The sequence below is a fragment of the Mauremys reevesii genome, linkage group 5 (assembly GCF_016161935.1).
Source record: "Mauremys reevesii isolate NIE-2019 linkage group 5, ASM1616193v1, whole genome shotgun sequence".
In the NCBI taxonomy this organism is placed as follows: Eukaryota; Metazoa; Chordata; order Testudines; family Geoemydidae; genus Mauremys; species Mauremys reevesii.
The window spans coordinates 58,082,592-58,110,249 of NC_052627.1; the positions used below are offsets into that span (position 1 = coordinate 58,082,592).

The following is a 27,658-nucleotide window of genomic DNA, read 5'->3' on the forward strand; positions in this document are numbered from 1 at the left end:
GATGTAAATGATTATTTAAATCACTAGTCAGGAAGACTCGATTTAATCATGGATTTCTACATAAAAGTGCATTCTTGTTGGCTGTTACCAACCTGAAGATCCTGCATGTTCAGACATGTTCCTTTCATCATCATCAAGGCAGCTTCCTCCTGAGAAGGAACACTTCTCATGATGTTGTTTCATTTGGGCAACCAGCCCTTGCATTTCTTTATTGCACTGTTTGCATTTTGCACGCATGCCTGTCTTACCCACAAGTAGAGGAACTTCATTAAAATATTCCCAAACTGGGTCTCTTTTATGGCCTGCTGCCATTATAGGTTTTCCCTTCTAGTGAGAGAATGGTACGGTAGAGCTCAAATCAATGAAGGCTACACTCAGAAAGACCAAGATTTCTGGAATATACTGCCCAAACAGCTTCACTTTTGTTTCTACTGCCTGTCCCTCCCTGCTCACATTTATCTCCAGACTTCTTCTCCTTGTCTAGATCTCTTCCACCCCCTTCAATCTTCTATTTGTTGAACTTTTTGAAACTTTGCACTTTTAGAGAGAAGTAAGGGATTGACTCTGTGTACACAGATTTGCAGAGGGACAATAGGGTTGAGGTCTGTCATTTCTCACCTCTATACAGTATTTATTTTAAAACATTTTTGCTGTCAACAAACATGTTATCTCTGGAGACACAAATCCACAGTTTGAGAATTGCAAAACTAAGCATCTCTGATGGTATCTTCTGGACTGAGCACTGAGTCCCATTGGATAGATAGAAAGATTAACCTAAATCTGTACAGAAGCCCCTGGAACTCCATAAAATTGGGTCCCTAATCCATGAATTATTGGAACTCATTTACAAAACTTTTCTTAAACATTACATGAATATATTGTCTCATACTATAAAATTAGAATTTATAATCCCTATTCCATGATGAGATATCTTTGAGCTATATTTTATCTTAATTAAAACTATCTTTTCTCAAAAAGCATTTTATCAAAAAAATCTGATTTAAATAAAAACAAATCTGATTTTTTTTTATTTAAAAAAAATCATTGATTTTTATCCCCCCTGCAGAGAACTATCAGGCTGAGCCCATAGACATTTGTGAGCAGAACAAAACAACATGATCAATACCAGAACCATTTTCTAAGGAGGAAAATTTTGATGTTGAAGTAGGCACAGCAGAGGAGCTGCTTGAGGCAAATAGCAATAAAGGAAAAGAAAACAGCAAAAGGCAAAGATCAGACTAAATAAAATAACTTGTCTTACACCTAATATGGAATATTTATTTTTCATTTTAAGGTCAGAAATGTTACGTGGCCATTTACCGTCTTGGTCAATCAGTATCAGGTAATTTGAATGACACACACAAGTCTTTCCTAAAAGTAGCAAAAGGTAGCATATAATTGGAGCCTGTCCTTAAAGCACACTCCAAAAATAGCATATTAATTTATATATTCTATATCAGCACACAATACTATGAGTATATATAATTTTAAATAATCCAAAGCAATACACCTGCACTCTCAGTCATAATAGGATTGTATACATCTTTAGATTCTTATAACAGGTCTACCCATACACAAAATCACAACTGATGAGCACCATCTTATGGGCATTTGAGGTAACAGATTCTGAAGGCCAAGAGACTATTACTGTGAATCTCTAATATTCAAATGTGTGAAAGATAACCACGCAGAGTTTTCTCCACCTCTCCCCAAACACATCCAAATGAAGTGATACATGAACTATGGTAAGAAAAATATAGTTTAAATGTTTAAAGATACTTATATTTGAAAATATTGCACTTTATCTGAAGCTTAATCTTAAACTGCTCCTATTGCTAATCTGTGAATATGTTTGATATGCCTAACACTTTGGCATCCAGGTTAAGAAACATTGTCCTAGTCAGTGAAGCCAGATTTTTAAAGGTATTCAGGCACCTAAAGATTAAGAGAGGTGTTTAATCAGATATTCACAAGTGCCTAAGCACCTATCTGCATCTTCAGGCACCTAAATACCTTTAAAAATCTGGCCCTACGTGAATTAGAATTTTATTACGTGAGAATGAAGGGCAAAAATAATGTGTGTTGAAGTACATCGTGAGGACAGCAACATTGATATAATTGTTAATATTACATTTTAGCATCCATTTAAGGAGGTTTACAATAAAGTTGAACAAGTCACATACACGGAAAAATCATTCTAAACTAGTTTTTAAATGTTACTATTTATTTTCCTTTACGATTCAGTGAAGGAAAGTCAACCATAATGTGTTTCAATACTGAATGAAACCATAGTGATTGCTCTTTTAGGTTAGCTCCCTTAAGAGCTGGCAGGCTACAAATGTTACTTTCCTTAAGGCGGTAGTATGGGCTATACTAGTTTGAGTACTTGATACCCGACAATACAATTATTCTCTCACCTGAAATTTTACCCAGTAAAAGCAATACCTCAGAGAGAACCTCTGCGTCAGCTTCTCCATCCGTTCAGGTTACAAAGACCCATGTGCTGAAGCTCAAAGTATTCTAATCAAATGTCTTTCTCTAATGAAGAGGAAGACAAATTCAGTAATCATAAATAGTAGTAAATGTAGGCTAAGTAAAATGAACACAGCATGCAGATGGAATAAGGGAAGCCACCCAACTTGCTACTGTCATCAGAGTTTCTAATACGTCTTAAGACATAGAAGAGACCCCAAAATGAAGAGGTGCTAATCTCTGTTTTGGTGGGATGGCATTGAGAGCTGAGTGGAGAGCTAGGGCAAAGCAATTCTTGCAGACCAGGGGTTCTCAAACTAGGGGTCAGGACCCCTCAGGGGGTCATGAGGTTATTACATGAGGATCATAAGCTGTCAGTTTCCACCTCAAGCCCCACTTTGCATCCAGCATTTATGTGTGTGTTAAATAAATAAAAAAGTTTTTAATTTATAAGGGGGGGGGTCTCACTTAAAGGCTTGCTATGTGAAAGGGGTCACCAGTACAAAGGTTTGAGAACCACTGTTGTAGACCCTTACGTTCTCAAAGTACAAAGAGGAAATTTTAAATTGCGAATGTATTTAAATAGCAATAATTCCTAAAGAAACAAGATTTGCAATTCCTTTAGTCATTTAAAAAAGGAACCATGTTTACACACTTTACAAAGTTAATCCATGAATCTATTGACAAGGGTAATAGTAATGCCATTTCTCTCTCAGTGTCCCTGGAAAGAAAGATGATCTGTTCGTGAGCATGTGGACCAAACATCTTTGTCTCAAGTATCAGAGGGGTAGCCGTGTTAGTCTGGATCTGTAAAAGCAACAAAGAATCCTGTGGCACCTTATAGACTAACAGACGTTTTGCAGCATGAGCTTTCGTGGGTGAATACCCACTTCTTCGGATGCAAGTGGGTATTCACCCACGAAAGCTCATGCTGCAAAACGTCTGTTAGTCTATAAGGTGCCACAGGATTCTTTGTTGCTTTTATCTTTGTCTCAGTTTCATCTTGCAAGTTTGAAGAAAGGTTTGATAAATGATATGACCTGGAAGATTAAGGCAAACATTCATTTAGGATTAGAGAATTTTCCTCACTTATGCAGCTAGGTTTCCACCCTTAGGAGAAACACTAGGCCAAACACTGAGTATAAGAGGGATAAATGTTGAAGTCACTAACTTTCACTTATGTAAAGAGCAAAGAGTGGAAAAGCACAGAAACAGGTAAAGAACATGTATTTAGCAAAGATGAGTAACTACTCTGGAATATACATATGTAGCTGTGGATTCAGTTTAGAAAGAGCAGGTTGCACTAGTTAGAAAACCTAAGAATGAGAAAGCCAGTTAAGACCCCTGCCATTTTATACAGCAGCATATCATCTCAGTAAAGGGACTCTAGAAGATATGGATTTGTGAATAATTAAATTGGTTCTTGATACCTACAACTTTGTTCATTATACTTTTCTGTACAACTTTTTGACAAAGTGTCTTGTAGTCTTAAACTGTAAACAGATAGCATGGAAGGTGCTTTAAAGTAATTAAGAGAGATCCACTGTGAAACTGATAATTGAGAGCTGATGCTAATGATACAATACAGCAGTCATCCACTTTAATAGGACTTTGTACACTCATTGTTTAATAATAATTCCCTGTTCATTTTTTAACACTTAAAACACATTTGAATTTAAAAGTAAAAGCATTCACAGGCAGGACACCTTGTTACAGGAAGCAGAATTAGGAGTTGGTGCATTCAGAACTACTGCTTTCAATTCTTGCCTCTGATCACTGAGCATTTTAATTTTAAAAGGGTTAAAACTTAATACTGAAAAGTAGAACTCCTTGTGTAGTAAATAAAAAGAGATGACAATTACTGCCATGGCCAAATGTTATAGCAATGTTAAACTGTTGGATGTGGTTGCATTTAATGTCTTACCACAGCTGTCTCTTTCCCCAACTCTGCTCATCTAATTAGCACTCTGCTTACTGCTAATTGTTATTAGTGCTATCCAATAAACCTAAAAGGTTCATTCAGGGCTTTATAGGCCAGTGGAACCCTGCCCTTCTGTTCAGGGCTTATTCCAAAACAGCCTGTGTTTCTACCCATCCCCCCAAAATTTGGCCTGCCATTTGAATTCCATGTGAACTCACACAACTTCTCTTCCACTATAGGACACTTCATTTTTTAAATGCAAAAAGAAGGCATGAAACTCTCAGATATATGGTCTTAGCACAACTACAACAGTATTTTGAAATATTACATTTCTGTATGAAAATCTACAGGCATTTTCTCAATCAAGCAATGGCAGTAAGCATTACAGACTAGTGCACAGCATAGCCTCACTCTTGAATATCCTGGCTTGTACATACCAAATCAAAAGCAAAGTATTGCAAACAGCAAAGGATTGCTATCCCTGTATAGAATTAAAATCTTTCACTATAGGAGCTGTGATCTGTTGAATAATGTTATCCTTTATATACGTGTATTGTCATTGTATATGAAGTTATGGATCTTTGCTATATGTTTGTATCTCAAACATGTTGTGTTTCTCGGTAACACCCACAAGACAGATTTACATCAAGACCAGCCAGCCACCGTTGATGGGTCATTAAAAAGAATCAACTCTTCCAAAGGAGCCCTCCTAAAGATGCCTCAGACGGCATGTAGACAATGGATGCCTCATCACTCAGCAAGGGCATGAAGAACATGTGATCCCTGACTCCATGTTTGAGACAGTAACTTTCCATGCACATAAGCCAGGGGTGGGCAGACTACAGCCCGCTGGCCGGATCCGGCCCATCAGAGCTTTGGATCCAGCCTGCGGGATTGCCACCCCAGAAGCGGCTGGCACCAAATCCCTGTTGCCCCTGGAGGGACGGGACAGCAGAGGGCTCCGCACACTGCCCTCACCTGTAGGCACTGGCCCCCGCAGCTCCCATTAGCTGGGAACAGGGAACTGCAGCCAATGGGAATTTCAGGGGAGGTACCCGCAGACGAAGGCAGTACACAGAGCCCTCTACCCTCTCTCCCCTCTCCCGCAAAAGCTGCAGGGACGTGGTGCCAGCCGCTTCCGGGAGCAGCACAGAGCAGAGAGCCTGTCCTAGCCCTGCTGCATGCTGCTGCCACCCCGGAGCCGCTCCAGGTAAGCGGCGCAGGGCCAGAGCCCGCACCCCAACCCCCTGCCCTGAGCCCCCGCCGCACCCCTCCTGCACCCCAACCCCCTGCCCTGAGCCCGCCCATACACCCTGCACACTTCCTGCACCCTAACCTCTTGCCCTGAGCCCCTTCTGGCACCCCACACTCCCTCCCACATCCCAATGCCCTGCCCCAGTCCTACATTCATGGCACTGCACGCAATTTCTCCACCCAGATGTGGCCCTTGGGACAAAAAGTTTGCCCACCCCTGACATAGGCTGAGGATATAAATGGAGACTTTCCTGCTCCACATCTCTGGACTCTGATTTCGAACAAAGGGAAGATTTGAACAATGGACTGAGGATCCAATATTCGAGATGAACTAGAGCGACTTATTACAAACTGGCAGATTTAACATCACTGCTACTATCCTGATCTACAAACTCTGAAATAAACTGTAATGTAAATGATCTATTTTAATCATTTAATAACTCTTCCTTTCTATTAATAAATCTTTAACTGACCACAGGGTGATATTTAATAAGATCCTGAAGTACATATATATTTACCTGCAGTGAGTGTCTGGTTCTTTGGAACGGGAAGAACCTAATATATGTGACTTCCGGTTTTAATAATCATTTATCGCAGAAGTCTGATTTGTCTGGGTGATGCATGAAGGGCTAACGGGCCTCAAGGTGACTGTTTGTGGCTCCTTAGTAACTAATACAGTATTTTGGAAGCATAAATGTGTTACTGGACTGGTGAAGTCTTATGACAGAATACACCTCCAGTCTGCGATGTATGACCTGTATTCTGGCAGTCCGACCTGAGATTGGCGCTCTTAGCTGTGTCCCATGCCAGGCAGTGACAGTTACAAGCAGGGACTTTTTCCTCCTGACCAGAGGATTACCATTTGCAATGTTGAAACACCAATAGTGATCCTGGGGGACCTAGTCTACCCCTTGCTCATGAAGTCATACACCAGCTACCCTGACAGCAGCAAGGGATGATTCAACTACCAGTTCAGCAAGTGCAGAATGACAGTTGAATGTGCTTTTGATAGACTGAAGGGGAGACTGGTCTTGTTTACTCACAAGATTGGATCTCAGTGAGGAAAATATCCCAATGGTTATAACTGCCTGCTGTGTCCTGCATAATATAGAATCATATCATAGAATCATAGAACTTAAGATCAGAAGGGACCATTATGATCATCTAGTCTGACCTCCAGCAAGATGCAGGCCACAAAAGCTGACCCACCCACTTCTGAAATAATTCTCTCCCTTGACTCAGCTGTTGAAGTCCCCAAATCCTGATCTGTGAAGCAAAGAGGTAAAAAGTTGCCACGAGAGTGGAGATAGAGCATCTGTCTGCTGAGTTTGAACAGCCAGACATAAGGGCTAGTAGAAGAGCTCAACACAGAGCTATATGGCTCAGGGAGGCTTTGAAGAAGTACTTAAACAGTGAGCCACAGTAATGTGTTGCAGTATACTATGCTCTATCTGGCCCTGCTGTCTTGGGGCCTGTTAGGAATTGCGTGATGGTTGGTGCACATCTATAAATATAACACTGACAATGCACCAATTAATTTTGCAGGGGTTGTTGTACATTTATGATTATTGCAGTGTATGTGTTTGTCACTGATCCTGCGTTGTGTCAAACTGTACAGTAACAAGGGGGTGCTTTCAGAACTGTTAGACACACTGCAGATATTTTGTGAACTAATAAAGATGAATTATGTTCCAAATAATACAATTTCATTCAATACCAAAATTAGTGAAAACAAGAGGGGGCAATTTAAAAGCAAATTCATTAAAAACTTAATATATTAACAGAACAGAACTTATCAAGTGGAAAGAACATTCATGTCCATTTTAGCAACACATAGAGCTACCACGGTTTTCACAGGTCAGTTATGTGAAGCTGTGGTTGTCTTTTATGTCCCCCTGTATGGAGTGGTAGGAATAGGGAGTAAGGATGTGGCCTCTGACAACATGTGAAATACAATCTGACGCAGCACTAGCTTGTAGGATCTCATGGAACAGGTCTTCCCAAACCCTCTTCTTTCTCCTCCTTATCTGGCTCAGGCATTCTGCAGGTGTGGAGGGGGAACCCCTCAAGGACACAATGGCAACAGATACAGATAACACAGACAGAGGTATTGTTGGCAATATAGTCACAACGGAAACCAAAACTTAAGATTCTGAACTCCTTTCCCTTGCGCTCCCCTAAAGTTTTAAAACAGGACATGCTTATTGACACTTGTGCTTCAGAATGTTTGCCACTCTCAGCACCAGCCATGGTGAGTATGGCCAGCCACGGGTGAGGGAAATGTGGAGGGAATTGCTTTGTTGCATGACATTGAATATAGCGCAATGATACTGAACACTAGCACCATTTTCCACATGGTGGTATTTTTAACGGATATCTCACTCCTGAGGGTAAAAAAAAGGGAAAAGGCACAGCTGCTGCTGACATTCATAAGCTGCCCAGGCCCGTATGTGGCTAACCTGTGTACTGCAATAGTACCTGCCAAAGTTATCGCTGACTGGTGTGAGAAACTGTCCTATGAGAGAAAGAAATAAGGCAGCCCTCCCTAGAAACCTCTGGGAGAGGACTGCAGAATATCTCCATGAAAGTTCCATTGAGAAGTTGCAGGCGGATTCAAGGGACATCCCCATTTACATAAACTTGTTTGCATGGCCCTTGCCTAACTACAGGGGAATAGAAAGCATATAATGCTCTTTGCTGTACCACTACCTCTTCTAGTATGAGTAAATTAATGAAAAGTCAATAGCTGTATCCATGTCCGAGAATCCTTCTCCTGCATCAGACTTGCCCGTAGTCAACTGCTGGGACTGACTAGACTGCAGTGGAGTCTCAAACAGGTCCTGGCTTGTGTTCTAGTCAGATCCCTCAGTCACATGTCCCCCATCCTCCACCCCTTTCTTCTCATTCTCACTGTTCAGGCCAGGAGCCGATAGCTTGGGCGCCTCAGAAGCATCCACAATGGCATGCAGGATGGTGGTGGGGTTTCCGCCAAGCCCAGCATGCAGCTGTTTGTAAAATCAGTATATCTGTGGCTTGGCACCAGATCGATCATTGGCTTCCCTGGTATACCTGACTCAGCTCCTTCACTTTCATGCAGCACTGCTTGATTGCTAGTCCCCCGCAAGATTGCTCGTCCCTGTCATATACCTTCTCCAGCATCTACAAGCAGATTGCAGGGAGGATGTCAACATTTCTAAAGCTGGCCCATAGCTGTGCTTGCACAGCCTCTTCTCCCTACAGACACAGAAGATCCACTTATTTCCTATCTACTCCAAACCAGAGCACACCTGGGCATGTAGCAAGCATGGTCAGCTGCAAACGACAATGGAGAGTTGCAAGGTGTACTCACCAAGATGGACAATCAGTAAAAGGCATTTCCTAAATTTTGGGGTCTTTTGGGGGGGGGGGAGGGGCGTTTTCAGTCTACCTGACCCTGGGCACTGGAGTTCACAACTGAGACCAGAGCAGTCAATATCTGCTGGAGGACTGTTAGGGTTGACATAAGTAACGCAGTATCTATACATGCGCTGTATCAACCTCAGTACATCGACCATGGCGCAATGCCATTTGGGGAGGTGGTGTTACTACATTGGCATAATGGGGTGCTTGCATCAGTGGGAAACAAATTTAAGTGTCAACACATGCACACACATGTAGCTTATATTGACCTAACTTTGTAGTGTATAACAGGCCTTAAGACCCTGATCCATTGAGGCAGCCCCGGCAACCACATGGAAGGCAATGGGGCTCTGCTCAGATGAAAGGGTGAGCCTACGTAGCTCAGACTTCAAGATCACAGTCTTATTTTGTACATTATGTCAGCAGAGCAGAAGGGAACATAACCCTACAAATGTGAAAATGTATTTTAATCTTGGGACTGCAATACTACTTGTTTATATCAGTGGCATAAAGCCATTATCTTGACGACTGTCCATCCCAATATTTATGAGCTAAAAATACATAAAATAAAATCCATTAACAAGTCATGCTTAATTAAATTGCCAAACAGGCTGAAGACAGGGAACTGAGAAACTGTTGCTTATTCCTAAACTATTATTCTACTTCAAATTTACTGTTTTAGGGCCTGTCAAGATCTCTCTTGGTACTAGAATCCATCTTAAACCTGGTGCTTTTCCATGTACCCACTCTGGGTAGGGACCCAGAGAGACATAAGATTCCTGCCTTGTGCCAAGCTATATAAGGGGGTAGAATAGAACCAAGGGACTACAGACATGAGAAATCCCATATCACCTGAGCTGGAACAAGGATTGTACCGGGGAAAGGATTGGGCACAGAATAGAAAGGAGTCTAGTCTGTGAAAGAAGCTTATTGGAACATCTCTGAGGGTGAGATTTCTCTGTAATCAGTTTCTTAATGTATCAGGCTTAGGCTTGGGTGTTTTTCTTTTATTTTGCTTGGTAACTTACTTTGTTCTGTCTGTTATTACTTGGAACCACTTAAATCCTACTTGTTATACTTAATAAAACCACTTTTGTTTATTAACCCAGAGTAAGCAATTAATACCTGGGGGAGCAAACAGCTGTGCATCTCTATCAGTGTTATAGAGGATGGACAATTTATGTGTTTACCCTGTATAAGCTTTATACAGAGTAAAATGGATTTATTTGGAGTTTGGACTCCATTGGGAACTGGGTATCTGGGTGCTGAAGACAGGAGCACTTCTTAAGCTGTTTTCAGTTAAGTCTGCAGCTTTGGGGCACATGATTCAGACCCTGGGTCAGTGTTGGAGCAGACCGGCATGTCTGGCTCAACAAGGCAGGGTTCTGGATACCCAAGCTGGCAGAGAAAACGGACTCAGAGATAGTCTCAGCACATCAGGTGACATTCCCAAGGGGGTCTCTGTGACCCAACCCATCACAGTTATATAAAAAAGTAAGTAATAGATACAATTCAGAGCAGGACATACTGCTTGAAGAATAGTGATAGCCAGTTTTAATGGAAGTGCTAGCAAGGTTCCTTTGTTAACATAGGGAAGAGGAAATGCTGTAATGTTACTGTCCACTCATGCTTTGTTAAATACATGAAAAATAAGATTAAATAAAAAATTACGCAACTTCAAGCTTAATTACCAAAAACCTATTCAGTGACTGGCGTCTGTCATCAAAAGTTTTCCCCCTTGAAGTTAAAAGTATTACTGAACAAGATTTCTTTAACTTTATCATGCAGATGGAGAACTAGAGAGCTAACTCCCACATTTAGGGTATGTCTAGATTGCTTTTTAAAAGGTGTGTTCTTAACTCGCGTTATGTAGCCTACATTAACTATCTCAGGTTAAAATAGAAGACAAAAGGGAAAGTTAGCGCCCGAAACAACATCCTCCGAAAGTTGGTCACCCCAAAGTGGGAAGCCAATCTAGGTACTTTGCAAACCACCGCTATCACCTTGTGCTACTCCATAGCAGAATATGCATGTCCAGTAGGAACGATCCATCCATGCTAAGAAATTAGACTCGATTCTACACAACAGTTGTCATGGCATAACAGGATGTATGAAGCCAACACCACAGGATGATAGCTTGTACTTACTGGCTGACATTGCACCACTTGACATGAGGAGGAAGGTAGCAAGCCAAAGGGAAAGATCACGGCAGATGGAAGATCCAAGGCATCCATTATATGGTCACACAGGAGTAAACAAACACCTTAAATCGCAAAAGGCTTTTATATCCAATGTTGTGCCTTTGGATATGACAGCTAGCAAGGCACGAGGTTATGGAATGAAAGACTATGCACAGTAGGATGCACTGAAATAGATCTGGAACCTGAGGAGGACCTTCCCAGATGGACGATACAGACTGGTCAACATGGCGATGCCTGAACCGCCTGCGTGCACAAACTGGCAGATCAAAGACTAATATGATCAAATGGGGCTATTCTGACAAATATATGCAAGTGTGGTGAGGTGCATGGAGCACCTGCGTATTTTCCAACTCTGTGGGAATACCTGTACGAAGAAAGGCCTTGCTGCAGCGATGGAAAGAGCCATTGCTGTATATGGAAAAACATTGAGTTTGTGACAAGGACAAGAAAAGAAAGACGATGAAGAAGGAGGAGGTTAAAATAGAAGTGAAGACATGGCAACTCAGCTGTTAACTTGGGTTAGCAGCTAAAGTTCAAGGTTATAAAATTGGATTGCTGCGTCATTGCTATTTCAGTTAATCTGAGATAAGAACATGCCCTTTTTTTGCAGTGAGTATTCACGCTTAGCCCTGGTCTACACTACGAGGTCAGGTCGAATTTAGCTGCGTTAGGTCAATTTTTTAAGCACAACCAACTCCGTTCCATCGACCTAAAGGGCTCTTAAAATCAACTTCTGTACTCCTCCCCGGCGAGGGGAGTAGCGCTAAAATCAACCTTCTTGGGTCAAATTTGGGGTAGTGCAGACGCATTTGGATGGTATTAGCCTCCGGGAGCTACCCCAGAGTGCTCCAATGTGACCACTCTGGACAGCACTTTCAACTCCAATGCACTAGCCAGGTACACAGGAAAAGCCCCAGGAAATTTTGAATTTCATTTCCTGTTTGGTCAGCGTGGCGAGCTCAGCAGCATAGGTGATCATGCAATCCCCCAAGAATCGCAAATGAGCTCCAGCATGGACCGAACAGGAGACACTGGATCTGATTGCTGTATGGGGAGTAGAATCTGTGCAGGCCAAACTCCGACCAAAAAGAAGAAATGCTAATATATATGCCAAAATTGCACAGGGCATGGTGGACAGAGGCTACAACGGGAAAACACAGCAGTGCCACGTGGAAGTTAAGGAGCTCAGGCAAGCCTACCAAAAGACAAAGGAGGCAAACGGTTGCGCCAAGTCAGAGCCCCAGACATGCCGCTTCTATGATCAGCTGCATGGCATTCTAGGGAGGGGACCGTACCAGTGCTTGCAGCACCACTGAGAAGTAGCCCTTGCGGTTTATGTACTGGTTGGCAAGGTGATCCAGTGCCAAGACAGGGATATGTGTTCCGTCTATCACCCCACCACAGTTGGGAACCCCATTGCAGCAAAGCCATCCACAGACTTGCACATTTCCCGGAGTCATTACCCTTGCTAGCAGAAGGTCAGTGATTGCATTGGCTACTTGGATCACAGCAGCCCCCACAGTAGATTTGCCCACTCCAAACTGATTCCTGACTGACGGGTAGCAGTCAGGCATTGCAAGCTTCCACAGGGCTATCTCCACTCACTTCTCAACTGTCAAGGCAGCTCTCATCTTGGTATTCCTGCACTTCAAGGTGGGGGAAAACAACTCAAAGTTCCAAGAAATTGGCCTTATGCATGCAAAAGTTTTGCAGCCACTGAGAATCATCCCATACCTGAACACTATGTGGTCTCATCAGTCTGTGCTTGTTTGCCAGGCCCAGAATCAGCATTCCACTGTATCAACCTGCCCCACTGCCACCATGTCATCCCAATTGCCACATCCCATGTTTTCAAGAACCTCTGTGTCCATGTCCTCCTCACAATCATCCTTGTGCTGGCGGCTGCTAGGTAAGTTCTGCATATACTGCAGGATAATGCGTGAGGTGTTTACAATGCTCACAACAGCTGCGGTGAGCTGAGCGGGCTCCATGCTTGCTGTGCTATGGCGTCTGCACAGGTAACCCAGAAAAAAAGGCGCAAAACGATTGTCTGCCGTTGCTTTCACGGAGGAAGGGAGGGACAGATGGAGGGAGGGGAGACTAATGACAAGTTCCCAAAACCACCCGCAACAATGTTTTTGCCTCATCAGGCATTGGGAGCTTAACCCAGAATTCCAATGGGCAGCGGAGACTGCGGGGACTATAGCATAGCTACCCACAGTGCACCGCGCCATGAGTCGATGCTAGCCACGGTATTTAGGACACAATCCACCGACTTGATGCGCTTAGTGGTGACATACACAATCAACTGTATAAAATCACTTTTTAAAGATAGATTTCTATAAAATCAACCTAATTTCGCAGTAAAGGCATACCCTTAGTTACTCAAATAATCATACTGTCTTCACAGCATTGCTGGTAACATTCTGAATGCAAGGCCAGGTTTTGGGTTCATATAGCTGTTTTACTCAAGAGAGTGGTATAACTTTTGGAGCCACTAGAGTAAAGGATAATTCTTTCTTTCAGGATCTGAGCACACCAGATAAGAGGAAGGGACTGCTGCAAAAGACAATTAAAGAAACAGCACAACTCTCTGCTTAGCACAAGCTGTGGAATGAAGCAACCAGTAACAAGGTTCTACGGAGACAAGCTTGTCATAGGGCAATTGATAGAGATCCCATCATGATCACCCTACACTGGGAGGGGGAGGAAAAAAAAAGAGAGGGTTATAAAAAACACAGAAGCATATCTTTATATGACAGACAGACATGCTTCTATATAATTTCAGTCCTGTTTCCTCTAATGTTTATGAAAAATCTTAGGACTTCTACAACAGAAACATTTCAGGAATCCAAGAACATGTAAAAACTCAATGCCATACCAGACAGCAGTGCTTGAAACGGTTTACATTAATAAATTTAGAGATGCCTCAGTTTAAATGAGAATTTAAAATACAACTGTTTCCGAAGAGAAAAAACAGGTAGATTTCTCCACTCATGCCTTCTACTACTACAAACACAGGACAACTTTGTTGCAATTAATATCAATTTTATATGTTATATACACACCCCTCAGATGTAGGGTGGTAAAATACCTGTTTAAATGTAATCAAATGGCTTCACCATTTAGAAGCATCTTTTATCACTTCACATGCCCTCTGCCCACGAACTGTCTCCCCAGCACTACCATTCTAAATCCTTGAGTAGCTTCTCTCAAACTTAAGAGCAGACCTACCAGAAAATTGTCTAGCATCCACTACTGTGTATTGCTTTTTAAAAAAAAAATCAAGTATGCATAACATATTTATGTCATTAGTATCAGTTGCATTATAATATAATATATAATGCAAGCATCAGGCTTTAGTGTAGAGTATGCCCCAAACTGTAATCAATCTATCCTGGTATCTTCTGCAACCTAGCAGCCAGGTGATGAGTCAGAACATAAAGCCCAGAAGGGGCCATCATACCATCTAGTCTGACTTCCTGTGCATCACTGACCATCAGCACCTCCACACTAAACACAACAAATGCAATTAGACCAAAACACCATGGCTGCATTTCCTCCCCGAGCCTGTGAACTTTTTGCAAAATGGAGTAAATCAATTCTAGTAACAGAGCTCAGCAGCTCAACACTGTGAGCTACCTGCTGTGCAAAAGATTCAGTGATTTGCATATTTCTGCAGTATAGAGTACTGTTATGAGACAGAACATGAAGCTTTCCTCAAATAAGCATGGAAACCATGACAAAAGTTAAAACCAACAGCTTCATACTCTGTTGAAGAGTCTTAATCTAGATCTCTCAAGAATTTGTATCCCCCTGGGTCATGTTTTAATTTCTGAAACCTAATTTCAGTTTTTAGGTCACTGCATGTTCAGTTGTCAGTTTCAAAAAACTGATTACTTTTCTATGATAAATCAAGACCTCAGGCACAATTTGAATTTCTTATATATAGTAGCTAAAAATGTCCCTATATAAAAGTTAGTCACTTGTGGTGTGACATGACTTGGCATACACAAACCTAGCTACATGCTGTTCCCTCTGCATGATCTAGTTAGATCTGCTTTTCAGGCCTAGTGTTCCATATTATGATCGTTCATTGAGCTGTGGAATACAGTATTGTTAGAGGAAGTGTCTTGGAAAACAAAGTTTAAACCAGTTGTTATCAAACTAGGGCTGCCGCTTGTTCAGGGAAAGCCCGTGGTGGGCCGGGCCGGTTTGTTTACCAGCCGCGTCCGCAGGTTCGGCCGATCACGGCTCCAACTGGCCACGGTTAGCCGTTCCAGGCCAATGGGGGCTGCAGGAAGGGCAGCCAGCACATCCCTCAGCCTGCGCCGCTTCCTGGGTGCTAACAGAAACTCAATTCCCAAAGGCTGGGATGTCTGAAATAAGCTAGGTCTACAGGTAAGGGACATACGGGTAGATCATTTATTTTGTTTAAAACCCCTTCTCATGCTTTGTACCTGCTATTGTGATTAAACAATATTTTGTTTTGAAAAGGCTATTTCAGATCATTGTATTCACTACTGGTCACACCACATGAAGAGAAGACTGGCAGGTAGCTGAACCCAGTCAACTGGCGGAGTAATTACGAGTAGTACACAGGGTACTGTAGCCCTGAGCCTGGTACAAGAGTAAGAGAATCACAGGATTCCACTCTAAGGGAGGTGAAGGTGCAGGGTCCATCACATGTGAGGGTACACTTGGAGAGACCATGGAGGGGTTAAAAAAAATGCAGCTAGCCCTGAATCATGACAGAAAAAACTAATGCAAAGGTTTCAGCTTAAACTTTTATATATATAAATTAGGACAAAAAAGTACAGAACTCAACCAGTAGGACTGAGGATTTCTGGAAACAGGAATAAAGGATAACGTACTCCCTTCCTAATATGCCTAGAAAACTGAAGCCTCAAGGTCAGTCCCAAACCCACTTGCCATGCAGGACAAAACAACATGTTACTGACTACCTTGGTGACACATTAGCAAGTGTTTTACAAACTATGGGAGATACTGCACAAAGAAAAGTGTTGTATTTGCCAGAAAGACGTCACTAAGCTCATCAGTGCTTCTCTACTGAACTACCAGCTAAGCCATGACAATGTCACAAAAGTTGAGATGTGTCAAAGCATTCTGTCCAAGATTATTCTGACCTCAAATAAGGAAACAGTAACTCACATGGAAATGAAAATCAAGGAGGTCCTATTTAATTCTAAAGAGCATGCCACAGAATGATGATAATAAGTCTTGTATGTGTGGTTATGCTACAGCCAATGCAATGGGCAGGTGATGGGACAAGAAAACTTAAGAGGCAATGGGAAAACTGCACAAGGTAAGACAGCCAGAGATGGTCAAAAATGAAGGGGTTTTTTTAAACTACAAATAAATGAACAAACAAAAACACCACAAACAAGAACTCATTCAAGAAAAAAGGAAATAAAAACTAGTGATTGCTTCAGCAATATGGTTTAAACTTCTGCAGGCTCAGAGTAACTACTCCATCTTCAAAAAAAGTGCTAAAGAGTTTACAAACTGTCGGCATTTTTCAAATTTTCAGACAAGAACTTCATTAAGTTGGAGATGTAAATGCATAGAAGTTAGTTGGAGGAAAAGGTTGGAGAGGCTTTTCCAACCAAAATATTGAGAGGCTTTGCTAGTTTTTCTAAAGCCATTAATAGACATTTTATTTAATGTAAAACTTTTTGGCACCAGTTATGGTGTCCCAGACAACTTTATAAGACTCAAATACTTATGTTTTAAAGGGTTAAATACTGATGTTATTCTTTTCTGCTTGGTTACCACTTAAAACTTCCAATACCCTCCACCACACTGGGGATCACATTCATGTTTTCAGATAGTTAACTCCTACAGGGGCAGGCTATTTAAACACATATACTTGGACATTTTCAATTAGGGCTTCATATTAATAGACAAATTGACAGGAATTTTTACCTAGCTAGTTTAGAGAATGCAATCTAAATGGTCAATTTAAATGGTCAAAATGGTGGTAAGGGTGACCAAGTTAAGTTAAAGATACCTGGAGGTGTGTGTTTCCACATTTGATTAATTTTTTCCATAACTGAATTTCCAAGCTCCCCTCCTCCATATTTTTTTATTTTACCTCATTAAGTAGACCATAAAGATAAAACACTCTTAGCTACCTGAAAAATTTGTCTGACATATTCATTAAGGTTTTTTATACACTAATAGGTAGGGACCTACCAAATTCAGGGTCCATTATGGTCAATTTCATGGCCATAGGATTTGAAAATTGGTAACTTTCACATTTTCAGATGTTTAAATCTGAAATTTCAGGTGTGTTGTAACCAGGGGGGTGCCGACCCAAAGGGGGATTGTTGGGGAGGTTGCAAATCTGTTGTAGGGGGGTCATGGGATTGCCACTCTCACTTCTCTGCTGCCTTCAGAGCTGAACACAGTGGAGAGGAAGGAGTGCGGACCTATCTGCAGCCAGGAGAGATACCCAAGAGCAGCCAGGCAAGGGAAAAGCAAGTTCTGTCCTGCCCCAGCTCTGCCCAGACTAGCACTCCCAGCAGCACAGGGAAGATCATATCCAACTGAACAAGCCTCCTCCACCTGCAGGAATCTCTAGGGCTGCTGCACCATTCCAGAGTGTCCTGCAGCAGAGGGAGGCACTCAGAGGTGGGTCTGGTCTCCCCCCGCCCCCTTCCCAGAGCAGCTGTGCAGGGGATGGACAAGTCCTGTCCCTCCCCACTCCAGCCCAAGCTAGGAGCCCCCTTTGCTGGGGCGCTCCTAGGAACCTCTGGGGTTGCTGCACAGTCCCAGAGTGTCCTGCTGCAGGGGGAAGCACCTGGAGGTGGGTCTGGTCTCTCCCACACCAGCAGCTGTGCAGAAGGTTGGACAAGTCCTGTCCCTCCCCAGCCCAGTTGCAGCTAGAACCCCCTTTGCTGGGGCATTCTTAGGAATCAGGGGAATCAGATTTCACAGGGAAGGGCTTATTTCACAGTCCCTGTTGTGTTTTTCATGGCCGTGAAATTGGTATGGCCCTATTAATAAGCATCATTGGAGATAGAATCTACACCTAGTCCCATCTATCTCCTGCTTATTATACCTGCATTAATATTTCTTTTAACATCCACCCGTTGACATCTTATGCAGCAGCTAGATTATAGGATGCTAACAGCTCTGCAAGCATCCTTCAAGTGGGGTTTAGGAACTCTACTTCAGTGAGAGCCAGGGTGGATAAAAATCAATTTTTTTTTAAATAAAAATCTGATTTTTTGATAAAATACTTTTTGAGGAAAGATCGTTTTAATTGAGATATCTTTGAGCTACAATGTATCTTATGGAATAGGGATTATAAATTCTAATTATATAGTATGAGACAGTATATTCATGTAATGTTTAAGAAAAGTTTTGTAAATGAGTTCCAATAGTTCATGGATTAGTGATCCAATCTTATGGGGTTCCAGGGGCTTCTGTATAGATTATTTAGGTTAATCTTTCTATCTACCCAGTAGAACTCTGTGCTCAGTCTAGAAGATACCATCAGAGATGCTTAGTTTTGCAGTTCTCAAACTCTGGATTTGCGTCTCCAGAGATAACATGCTTGTTAACAGCAAAAATGTTTTTAAATAAATAAATAAATAAATATACAGAGGTGAGAAATAACAGACCGCAACCCTATTGTCCCTCTGCAAATTTGTGTACACAGAGTCAATCCCGTACCTCTCTCTAAAAGTGCAAAGTTTCAAAAAGTTCAACAAATAGAAGATTGGTGGGGGCGGAATAGATCTGGACAAGGAGAAGAAGTCTGGAGATAAATGTGAGCAGGGAGGAACAGGCAGTAGAAACAAAAGTGAAACTGTTTGACTAGCATATTCCAGAATGCACTTTTATGTAGAAATCCGTGATTAAATCGAGTCTCTCCTAACTAGTGATTTAAAACATTATTTAAATCAATTTCATTTAAATTAAATCCACCCTGCTCAGTATTTCTGAAAGTCAGGCAACGTATTTAGATGGCTAAGACTCAGATATCTAACTTTAAGCTCCTACTTTGTTTTCTGCTGAGTCCACATACTAATGTAAGCCATTAAGTTACAGGCTACCCAGTAAACAACCTTTAAAAAGTATTAGGGATGATGCAACAAAACATACCTGCAATGAAATACTGCAGAACACATTGCAAGGAATTAGCTCTTTTGTACCAACATACAAAACAGCACCAACATTAGCTAAGAATTTGTACCAGTCTCTCAGTGTTATCTGAGAGTGTTAGTAGTACATGGCAGTTAAACATATTTATCTTCCAAATAAATTTCCAATCATGTCACTAGTGTCAGCTGAAGCATTGGCAAGAATGTGAAGATGACGACATTGTTAGACTTCTCCATTTATTTATCCAATACTGATCCAAGCATGGGCCTCCTAGTGGCTAGATCTTTGTCTTGAGAATGCTTTGTTAAGAATTGTATCAGCAGCCATTGTAACCCTGCCTCATTGTTAAAAAGGGCCCATATTTGGAACATGGTGCTTATTTCTTTAAGCCTACTGTAATGCAGTTGACATTTTCTATTTAATCATCAATTAAAGGCCATTTTCAGCATTATTTGCTTACAGGATCCTACGGAACCAATTAACATTCCTGCTGAAAACGGCAAGCACTATATTTAACTGTAGAGTTTTATACCTACAAATGCTACTGTAGTCTTTTAATGTGTGTCTTGTTGTACTCTTTTGTCCAATAATGGATTATGAAAAAGTCTGGAAATAAGGCATAAAGAGGAAAACACACATTATAAGAAGGCCCACCCAAATATTCAGTGATTCTGCAACCATAGATTTCACCCCTTTTCCCAGAATTTTGCTACCATCTCTTACGGTTGTGGTCACAACCTAAAAAACATGAAACAAACAGTTTCCTGAGAGTCTGCCGATGGCCTGAAACAATAGCTCTTGCTGGTGAGGGGTTCCCCATTCAGGTCAATCAGGGTCCCTCCCAGGAATTGTGCAGCAGCAAAATCTCTACTTTTACAGCACCCCAAGATCAAAGTTTCAGGGTAACTGCACCTGTATTCCTTTCCATGGTCCCTCAATGCCCCCGATTTAAAGGTTTCCAGCTCCCAGCCCTCACATCTCTTGGGCAGAGACCTGCATTTTAGTCCCTCTTGAGAGGCAGTTTTAATGCCACACGGCATCCTGGATTTACACTGTGATACCTCCAGCCAGACTGCCTGTGCTTTAATTTTTCTCCGAAGGCTATGACTGGGTTTCTGCTAGGGTTGCCAACTTTCAAATCACACAAAACCAAAACACCCTTGCCCCACCCACCTGTCCCACCCCTGCTCACTCCATCCCCCCCTCCCTCTGTCACTCGCTCTCCTGACCCTCACTCACTCTCTCATTTTCACAGGGCTGGCTCAGGAGGCTGAGGTGCAGGCTCTGGGGTGGGGCCAGAAATGAGGAGTTCACAGTGCGGGAGGGGGCTCCAGGCTGAGGCAGTAGGTTGGAATGCGGCCAGGGGTGGAGCCAAGGGGTTCGGAGTATGAGGAGGGGGCTCCAGGCTGGGGGTTTAGGTTCTGGGGTAGGGCCAGAAATGAGGGGTTCAGAGCGCAGGGGCTCTGGACTGGGGCAGGGAGTTGGGGTACAGGTGGGTGAGGACTCCAGCTGGGGGTGTGGGCTCTGGTATGGGGCCACAGATTTAGGGTGCAGGAGAGGGCTCCAGGCTGGGGGAAATGGTTGGGGTGCAGGGGTGTGAGGACTCTGGCTGGGGGTGTGGGCACTGGGGTGGGGCCAGGGGGTTGGAATGCAGGGGGGTGCTCCGAGTTGAGACAGAGGGGGTCAGAGGGCAGGAAGGGGATCAGGGCTGGGGAAGGGGTGCCAAGGGGGGGGGGGGTAAGGGCTCCAGCTGGGGGGTGTGGGCTCTCGGATGGGGCTGGGGATGAAGGGCTTCAGGTGCAGGAGGGTGCTCCAGGCTGGGATTGAGGGGTTCAGAGGGTGGGAGCGGGTTCAGGTCTGGGGAAGGGGGTTTGGGCACAGGTGGAGGGGGTGAGTGATGCAGGTTCTGGGCGGCACTTACTTCACACAGCTCCTGGAAGCAGTGGCAGGTCCCCCCTCCAGCTCCGATGCAGCCCTGTCTGCAGGCGCCACCCCCACAGCTCCCATAGGCCATGGTTCCCGGACAATGGGAGCTGCAGAGCTGTGCTTGGGACGGGGGCAGCATGTGGAGCCCCCTGGCTGCCCCTATATGTAGGAGCTGAAGTGGGGACATGTTGCTGCTTCCGGGAGCCATGGTGAGCCATGGCAGGCAGGGACCCTGCCTTAGCTCCACTGCCCGGACTTTTAACAGCCCAGTCAGCAGTGCTGACTGGAGCCACCAGGGTCCCTTTTGACCTGGTGTTCCAGTCAAAACTGGATGACTGGCAACCCTAGGTACTGCCTACAGTAATAAGTTACCACACGGTTCCTTTTAAGCAAGCACATTTATTCTTAAGGTAAAACCATTACAAAGCAAACATTAAAGAATAGAAGAACCCACATGCATACTAGAAAGTAGAAATCACCCCCAACTCCAACCTAGGACCCTGGTGGGTTTTAGTCCTACAAAACACCCAATTAGGTTTTCCCCGTGGTTACAAGTTCATCCCTCTGTGATCCAGAACTAGCATATGCTAACCTCCTCCAGGAAGAGCTACCTCTCAGGGTGGATTTTAACCTAGCTGAACTGCCTTAATCACCATTCACAGTTATTAGTTCTGGTCATGTGCCACCTGAGGCACATTGCACATACATTAAGAAGTTGTTCTTGGAAGAACTGTACTAGCCCTCCCCCACGCAGTAGAACACATACATAAGCTATTCATTTAAAACAATGCACCCCAAAGATGCAATCTCATATAATATTTGTCACACATGGAATTTTGCTGTAGCCAGGTGCCTCCTGATGCCTCTTGCTCTCCAGTTTTCGTCACACGGTTGAGTTACAATGTTGCCCTACTCCATAAGTGCTGGAACTAGGGGTGATGGGGGTGCTGCTGCACCCCTCTGCTTGAACTAGTTTCCATCACATACAGGGTTTACAGTTTGGTTCAATGGCTCTCAGCACCCTTGCCCTACTCACTATTATAGTCACTGTTCACAGAGCAGAGTCCAGCTTGCAGTCAGGAACCAGGGAGGCCCAAAAAGACTAGACAAGCAAGCTGGTTGCCTGGAGAACTACACAACAGCTGAAGATCAATCAGGGCTTGTCTACATTACAAAATTAAGTCACCTTAAATCAAGTTGATGTAAAGCAGTAATTAAAACCGTGGTTCACATCCACATAATGCTCCTGTTGGCGGTGTGCATCCTCACCAAGAGCGCTTCCGCCAATTCAAGTAGGGCACTAACAACTGGAGCCAGATAGCCCGGCAACTGACAGCCTCAGTTGTAGGCTCAGAGCTGCCCCCCACAGCTGACAGGTGGACACCTTTCACAACTAGGGTCCCCCACCCCGACAGCCTGAGCTGTCAACTGTGAAACCCACCACAGCTCCCACACAGCCAGCCTGACCTGTGAGCCCATGCAGGGCTAAATTTCACAGCAGGGAGCCTACCATCAGCGAAACTGAAGTTCTCGTCAGTTTCACAGCTGCTATTATTTCACATTTTGGCTCCAGCTCCACTTTCAGCCTGCAAAGAGGGGGGGGTGGGGTGTCTCAGTTGGAGGTTCCTCCCCCTACCCCAGGGATGACAGCCTGAGCTGTCATGTAGGGCTCCCAGCTCCAGAGCTGACAGCCAGAAGCTGGAGACCAAATGTAAAATATTAGCAGCCATGAAACTGACGAGAACTGCAGTTTCACTGCTGGTAAGCCTCCCTGCTGTGAAACTGAGCCCAGTGCAGACTCACAGCTGGAGCTGTCAGCCCCGGAGCAGGTGGGGGCTCATAGCTCAGGTTACCAGCCCTGAGGCAGGGCAGGCAGAGAGCTCTTGCTGTGAGCTCTGCTGCCGCTTCCCAGTGAGGGATTTTGGAGGGAGTGTGGGAGGGGGAGACCAAGCCCGGGCATCGGTCAGAATTGGGCTCTCCTCTGCCCCGCTCCCAATCCCTCACCAGGAGGTGGCTGCAGGGCTTCAGTATGTCAGTGCCGGGGCAGCTCACAGCTGTGAACCAGCTGAGCGGCGAACAGTGGAGAGGCAAACAGAGGAAGTTTGACTGGGATCTGTCTGAGAGGAGATATGCTAAGTGCTGCACTGGGGGGCTGTGCTGGTGAGTATCTGAGTGTCTGTTGTGGGGACAGTTTGAGCGTGTGCTTGACTGTTTGAAAAGTGTGAATTAGGAGTGCTTTGTTCCAGGTGGGCCTCACTGATATAAAAAGGCAGTCAGCTGCAAACAGCAGAGAGGCTAACAGAGGGAGTTTGACTGAGAGTTCGCCTGAGGAGAGCCCACTGAGTCTTTCATCTTGCAGGCTTCTCTGAGTAGTTCCTGCAACAGCTGAGGAAGTTCTTAGAAGGAAGGTATTATGGATGGCGATCGATCGGTTTTTGTGACCTGCACAGGATGTGCCATGTTTGTCTTTCTTCCACAGGACAGAAGCAACTTTGTCCGTACAAATTGCAAGCTGGTCTCCATATTGGAAGAGAAGGTTCAAGGTCTAGAGAAACAAGTATCAACCCTGCGTTGTATAAGAGAAAATAAAGATTTCCTGGACAGACGTCAGGATATGCTTCTAGGGGCATGACATTCTGAAGAATCAGAGTAGGCTGCGCAGCGGGGACAGAAGGATGGCGAAATAATTTGGCAGCACGTGACCTCCAGAAGAAGAAAGAGGAGTGTCCATGTACCAGCAATGCTGATACAGGTGAGCAACCATTTTCATGTTCTCTCCACAGATACTAATGCGGAGAGTGAACTAGATGATACATCTGAGAGCAGAAGCAGACTCCACCGATTGGAAGGCATGAGATGCACTATCCTAGGGATGGGGGTTCCACAATCACTGCTCCCAAGAGAAGGAGGCAGGTGGTGGTGATCGGGAACTCCCTCCTCAGGGGGACTGAGTCATCTATCTGCCATCCTGACCAGGAAAACTGAGAAGTCTGCTGCTTGCCAGGAGCTAGGGTTCACGATGTGACAGAGAGACTGCCGAGACTCATCAAACCCTCAGATCGCTACCCCTTCCTGCTTCTCCACATGGGCACCAATGGATACTGCCAAGAATGACCTTGAGCAGATCACTGCAGGCTATGTGGATCTGGGAAGAAGGATAAAGGAGTTTGAGCTGCAAGTGGTGTTCTTGTCCATCCTCCCTGTGGAAGGAAAAGGCCCGGGTAGAGACCATCAAATCATGGAGTCAACAAATGGCTACGCAGGTGGTGTCGGAGAGAAGGCTTTGGATTCTTTGATCATGGGATGGTGTTCCAAGAAGGAGGAGTGCTAGGCAGACATGGGCTCCACCTAACGAAGAGAGGGAAGAGCATCTTTGCAAGCAGGCTGGCTAGTGAGGAGGGCTTTAAACTAGGTTCGCTGGGAAGGAGACCAAAGCCCTGAGGTAAGTGGGGAAGTGGGATACTGGTAGGAAGCATGAGCAGGAGAGCACAAGAGGGGAGGACTCCCGCCTCATACTGAGAAAGCAGGACTATCAGCAAGTTATCTTAAGTGCCTATACACAAATGCAAGAAGCCTGGGAAACAAGCAGTGAGAACTGGAAGACCTGGCACAATCAAGGAACTATGATGTGATTGGAATAACAGAGACTTGGTGGGATAACTCACATGACTGGAGGATGGTCATGGATGGATATAAACTGTTCAGCAAGGACAGGCAGGGCAGAAAAGGTGGGGGAGTTGCACTGTATGCAAGTCCAGTATGAAATTGTGGAAAAACCTGAGAGTCTCTGGATTAAGTTTAGAAGTGTGAGCAACAAGGGTGATGTCCTGGTGGGAGTCTCCTGTAGACCACCAGACCAGGGGGATGAGGTGAACAAGGCTCTCTTCCAGCAACTAACAGAAGTTAGTTGGCCCTGGTTCTCACAGGAGACTTCAATCACCCTGATATCTGCTGGGAGAGCCATACAGTGGTGCACAGACAATCCAGGAAGTTTTTGGAAAGTGTAGGGGACAATTTCCTGGTGCAAGTGCTGGAGAAACCAACTAGGGACAGCGCTCTTCTTGACCTGCTGCTCACAAACCGGGAAGAATTAGTAAGGGAAGCAAAAGTGGATGGGAACCTGGCAGGCAGTGACCATGAGATGGTCGAGTTCAAGATCCTGACACAAGGAAGAAAGAAGAGCAGCAGAATACGGACCCTGGATTTCAGAAGAGCAGACTTTGGCTCCCTCAGGGAACTGATGGGCAGGATCCCCTGGGAGAATAACATGAGGGGGAAAGGGGTCCAGGAGAGCTGGCTGTATTTTAAAGAATCCTTATTGGGGTTGTAGGAACAAACCATCCCGATGTGTAGAAAGAATAGTAAATATGGCAGATGACCAGCTTGGCTTAACAGTGAAATCCTTGCTGATCTTAAACACAAAAAAGAAGCTTACAAGAAGTGGAAGATTGGACACATGACCAGAGAGTAGTATAAAAATATTGCTCAGGCATCCAGGAGTGAAATCAGGAAGGCCAAATCACACTTGGAGTTGCAACTAGCAAGAGATGTTAAGAGTAACAAGAAGGGTTTCTTCAGGTACATTAGCAACAAGAAGAAAGTCAAGGAAAGTGTGGCCCCTTACTGAACGAGGGAGGCAACCTAGTGACAGAGGATATGGAAAAAGCTAATGTACTCAATGCTTTTTTTGCCTCTGTCTTCACAAACAAGGTCAGCTCCCAGACTACTGCACTGGGCAGCACAGCATGGGGAGAAGGTGACCAGCCCTCTGTGGAAAAAGAAGTGGTTCAGGACTATTTAGAAAAAGTGGACGAGCACAAGTCCATGGGGCCAGATGGACTGCATCTGAGGGTGCTAAAGGAGTTGGCAGATGTGATTGCAGAGCCATTGGCCATTATCTTTAAAAACTCATGGCGATTGGGGGAGGTCCCGGATGACTGGAAAAAAGCTAATGTAGTGCCCATCTTTAAAAAAGGGAAGGAGGAGGATCCAGGGAACTACAGACCAGTCAGCCTCACCTCAGTCCCTGGAAAAATCATGGAGCAGGTCCTCAAGTAATCAATTCTGAAGCACTTAGAGGAGAGGAAAGTGATCAGGAACAGTCAGCATGGATTCACCAAGGGCAAGTCATGCCTGACTAACCTAACTGCCTTCTATGAGGAGATAACTGGCTCTGTGGATGAGGGGAAAGCAGTGGACATGTTATTCCTTGACTTTAGCAAAGATTTTGATATGGGCTGGATGAATGGACTATAAGGTGGATAGAAAGCTGGCTAGATCGTCGGGCTCAATGGGTAGTCATCAATGGCTCCATGTCTAGTTGGCAGCCGATATCAAGCAGAGTGCCCCAAGGATCGGTCCTGCAGCCTGTTTTGTTCAATATCTTCATTAATGATCTGGAGGATGGCGTGGACTGCACCCTCAGCAAGTTTGCAGATGAGACTAAACTGGAGGAGTGGTAGATACACTGGAGGGTAGGGATAGGATACAGAGGGACCTAGACAAATTAGAGAATTGGGCCAAAAGAAATCAGATGAGGTTCAACAAGGACAAATGCAAAGTCCTGCACTTAGGATGGAAGAATCCCACACACTGCTACAGATTAGGGACCAGCAATTCTGCAGAAAAGGACCTGGGGTTACAGTGGACGAGAAGCTGGATATAAGTAGACAGTGTGCCCTTGTTGCCAAGAAAGCTAACAGCATTTTGGGCTGTATAAATAGGGACACTGCCAGCAGATCTAGGGACGTGATCATTCCCCTCTATTTGGCATTGGTGAGGCCTCATCTGGAGTACTGTGTCCAGTTTTGGGCCCCACACTACAGGAAGGATGTGGAAAAATTGGAAAGAGTCCAGCGGAGGGCAACAAAAATTATTAGGGGTCTGGAGCACATGACTTATGAGGAGAGGCTGAGGGAACTGAGATTGTTTAGCCTGCAGAAGAGAAGAATGAGGGGGGGATTTAATAGCTGCTTTCAACTACCTGAAAGGGGGTTCCAAAAAGGATGGATCTAGACTGTTCTCAGTGGTAGCAGATGACAGAACAAGGAGTAATGGGTCTCAAGTTGCAGAGTGGGAGGTTTAGGTTGGATATTAGGAAAAACTTTTTCACTAGGAGGGTGGTGAAGCACTGGAATGGGTTACCTAGGGAGGTGGTGGAATCTCCTTCCTTAGAGGTTTTTAAGGTCAGACTTGACAAAGCCTTGGCTGGGATGATTAAGTTGAGGTCCTGCGCCGAGCAGGGGGTTGGACTAGATGACCTCCTGAGGTCCCTTCCAACCCTGATATTCTGTGATTCTATGAGTCCCCACCCCACTGACAACTCAGGCTGTCAGTGCCCACTGTGGGGGGA

The 27,658-nt window shown here is 44.3% G+C and overlaps 1 protein-coding gene and 1 long non-coding RNA gene across 6 annotated transcripts in view; one reads left to right on the top strand and one right to left on the bottom strand.

The window, feature by feature from the left end:
- The window catches only part of LRBA (LPS responsive beige-like anchor protein), a 565,586-nt gene that overhangs the window by 521,178 nt on the left and 16,750 nt on the right, over nt 1–27,658 (bottom strand). The window lies entirely within an intron of this gene.
- Nucleotides 6,908–13,920, top strand: LOC120406854. Its single transcript, XR_005599640.1, has 3 exons — nt 6,908–6,928; nt 7,684–7,754; nt 13,774–13,920. It is a non-coding gene; the product is annotated as an uncharacterized LOC120406854 (long non-coding RNA).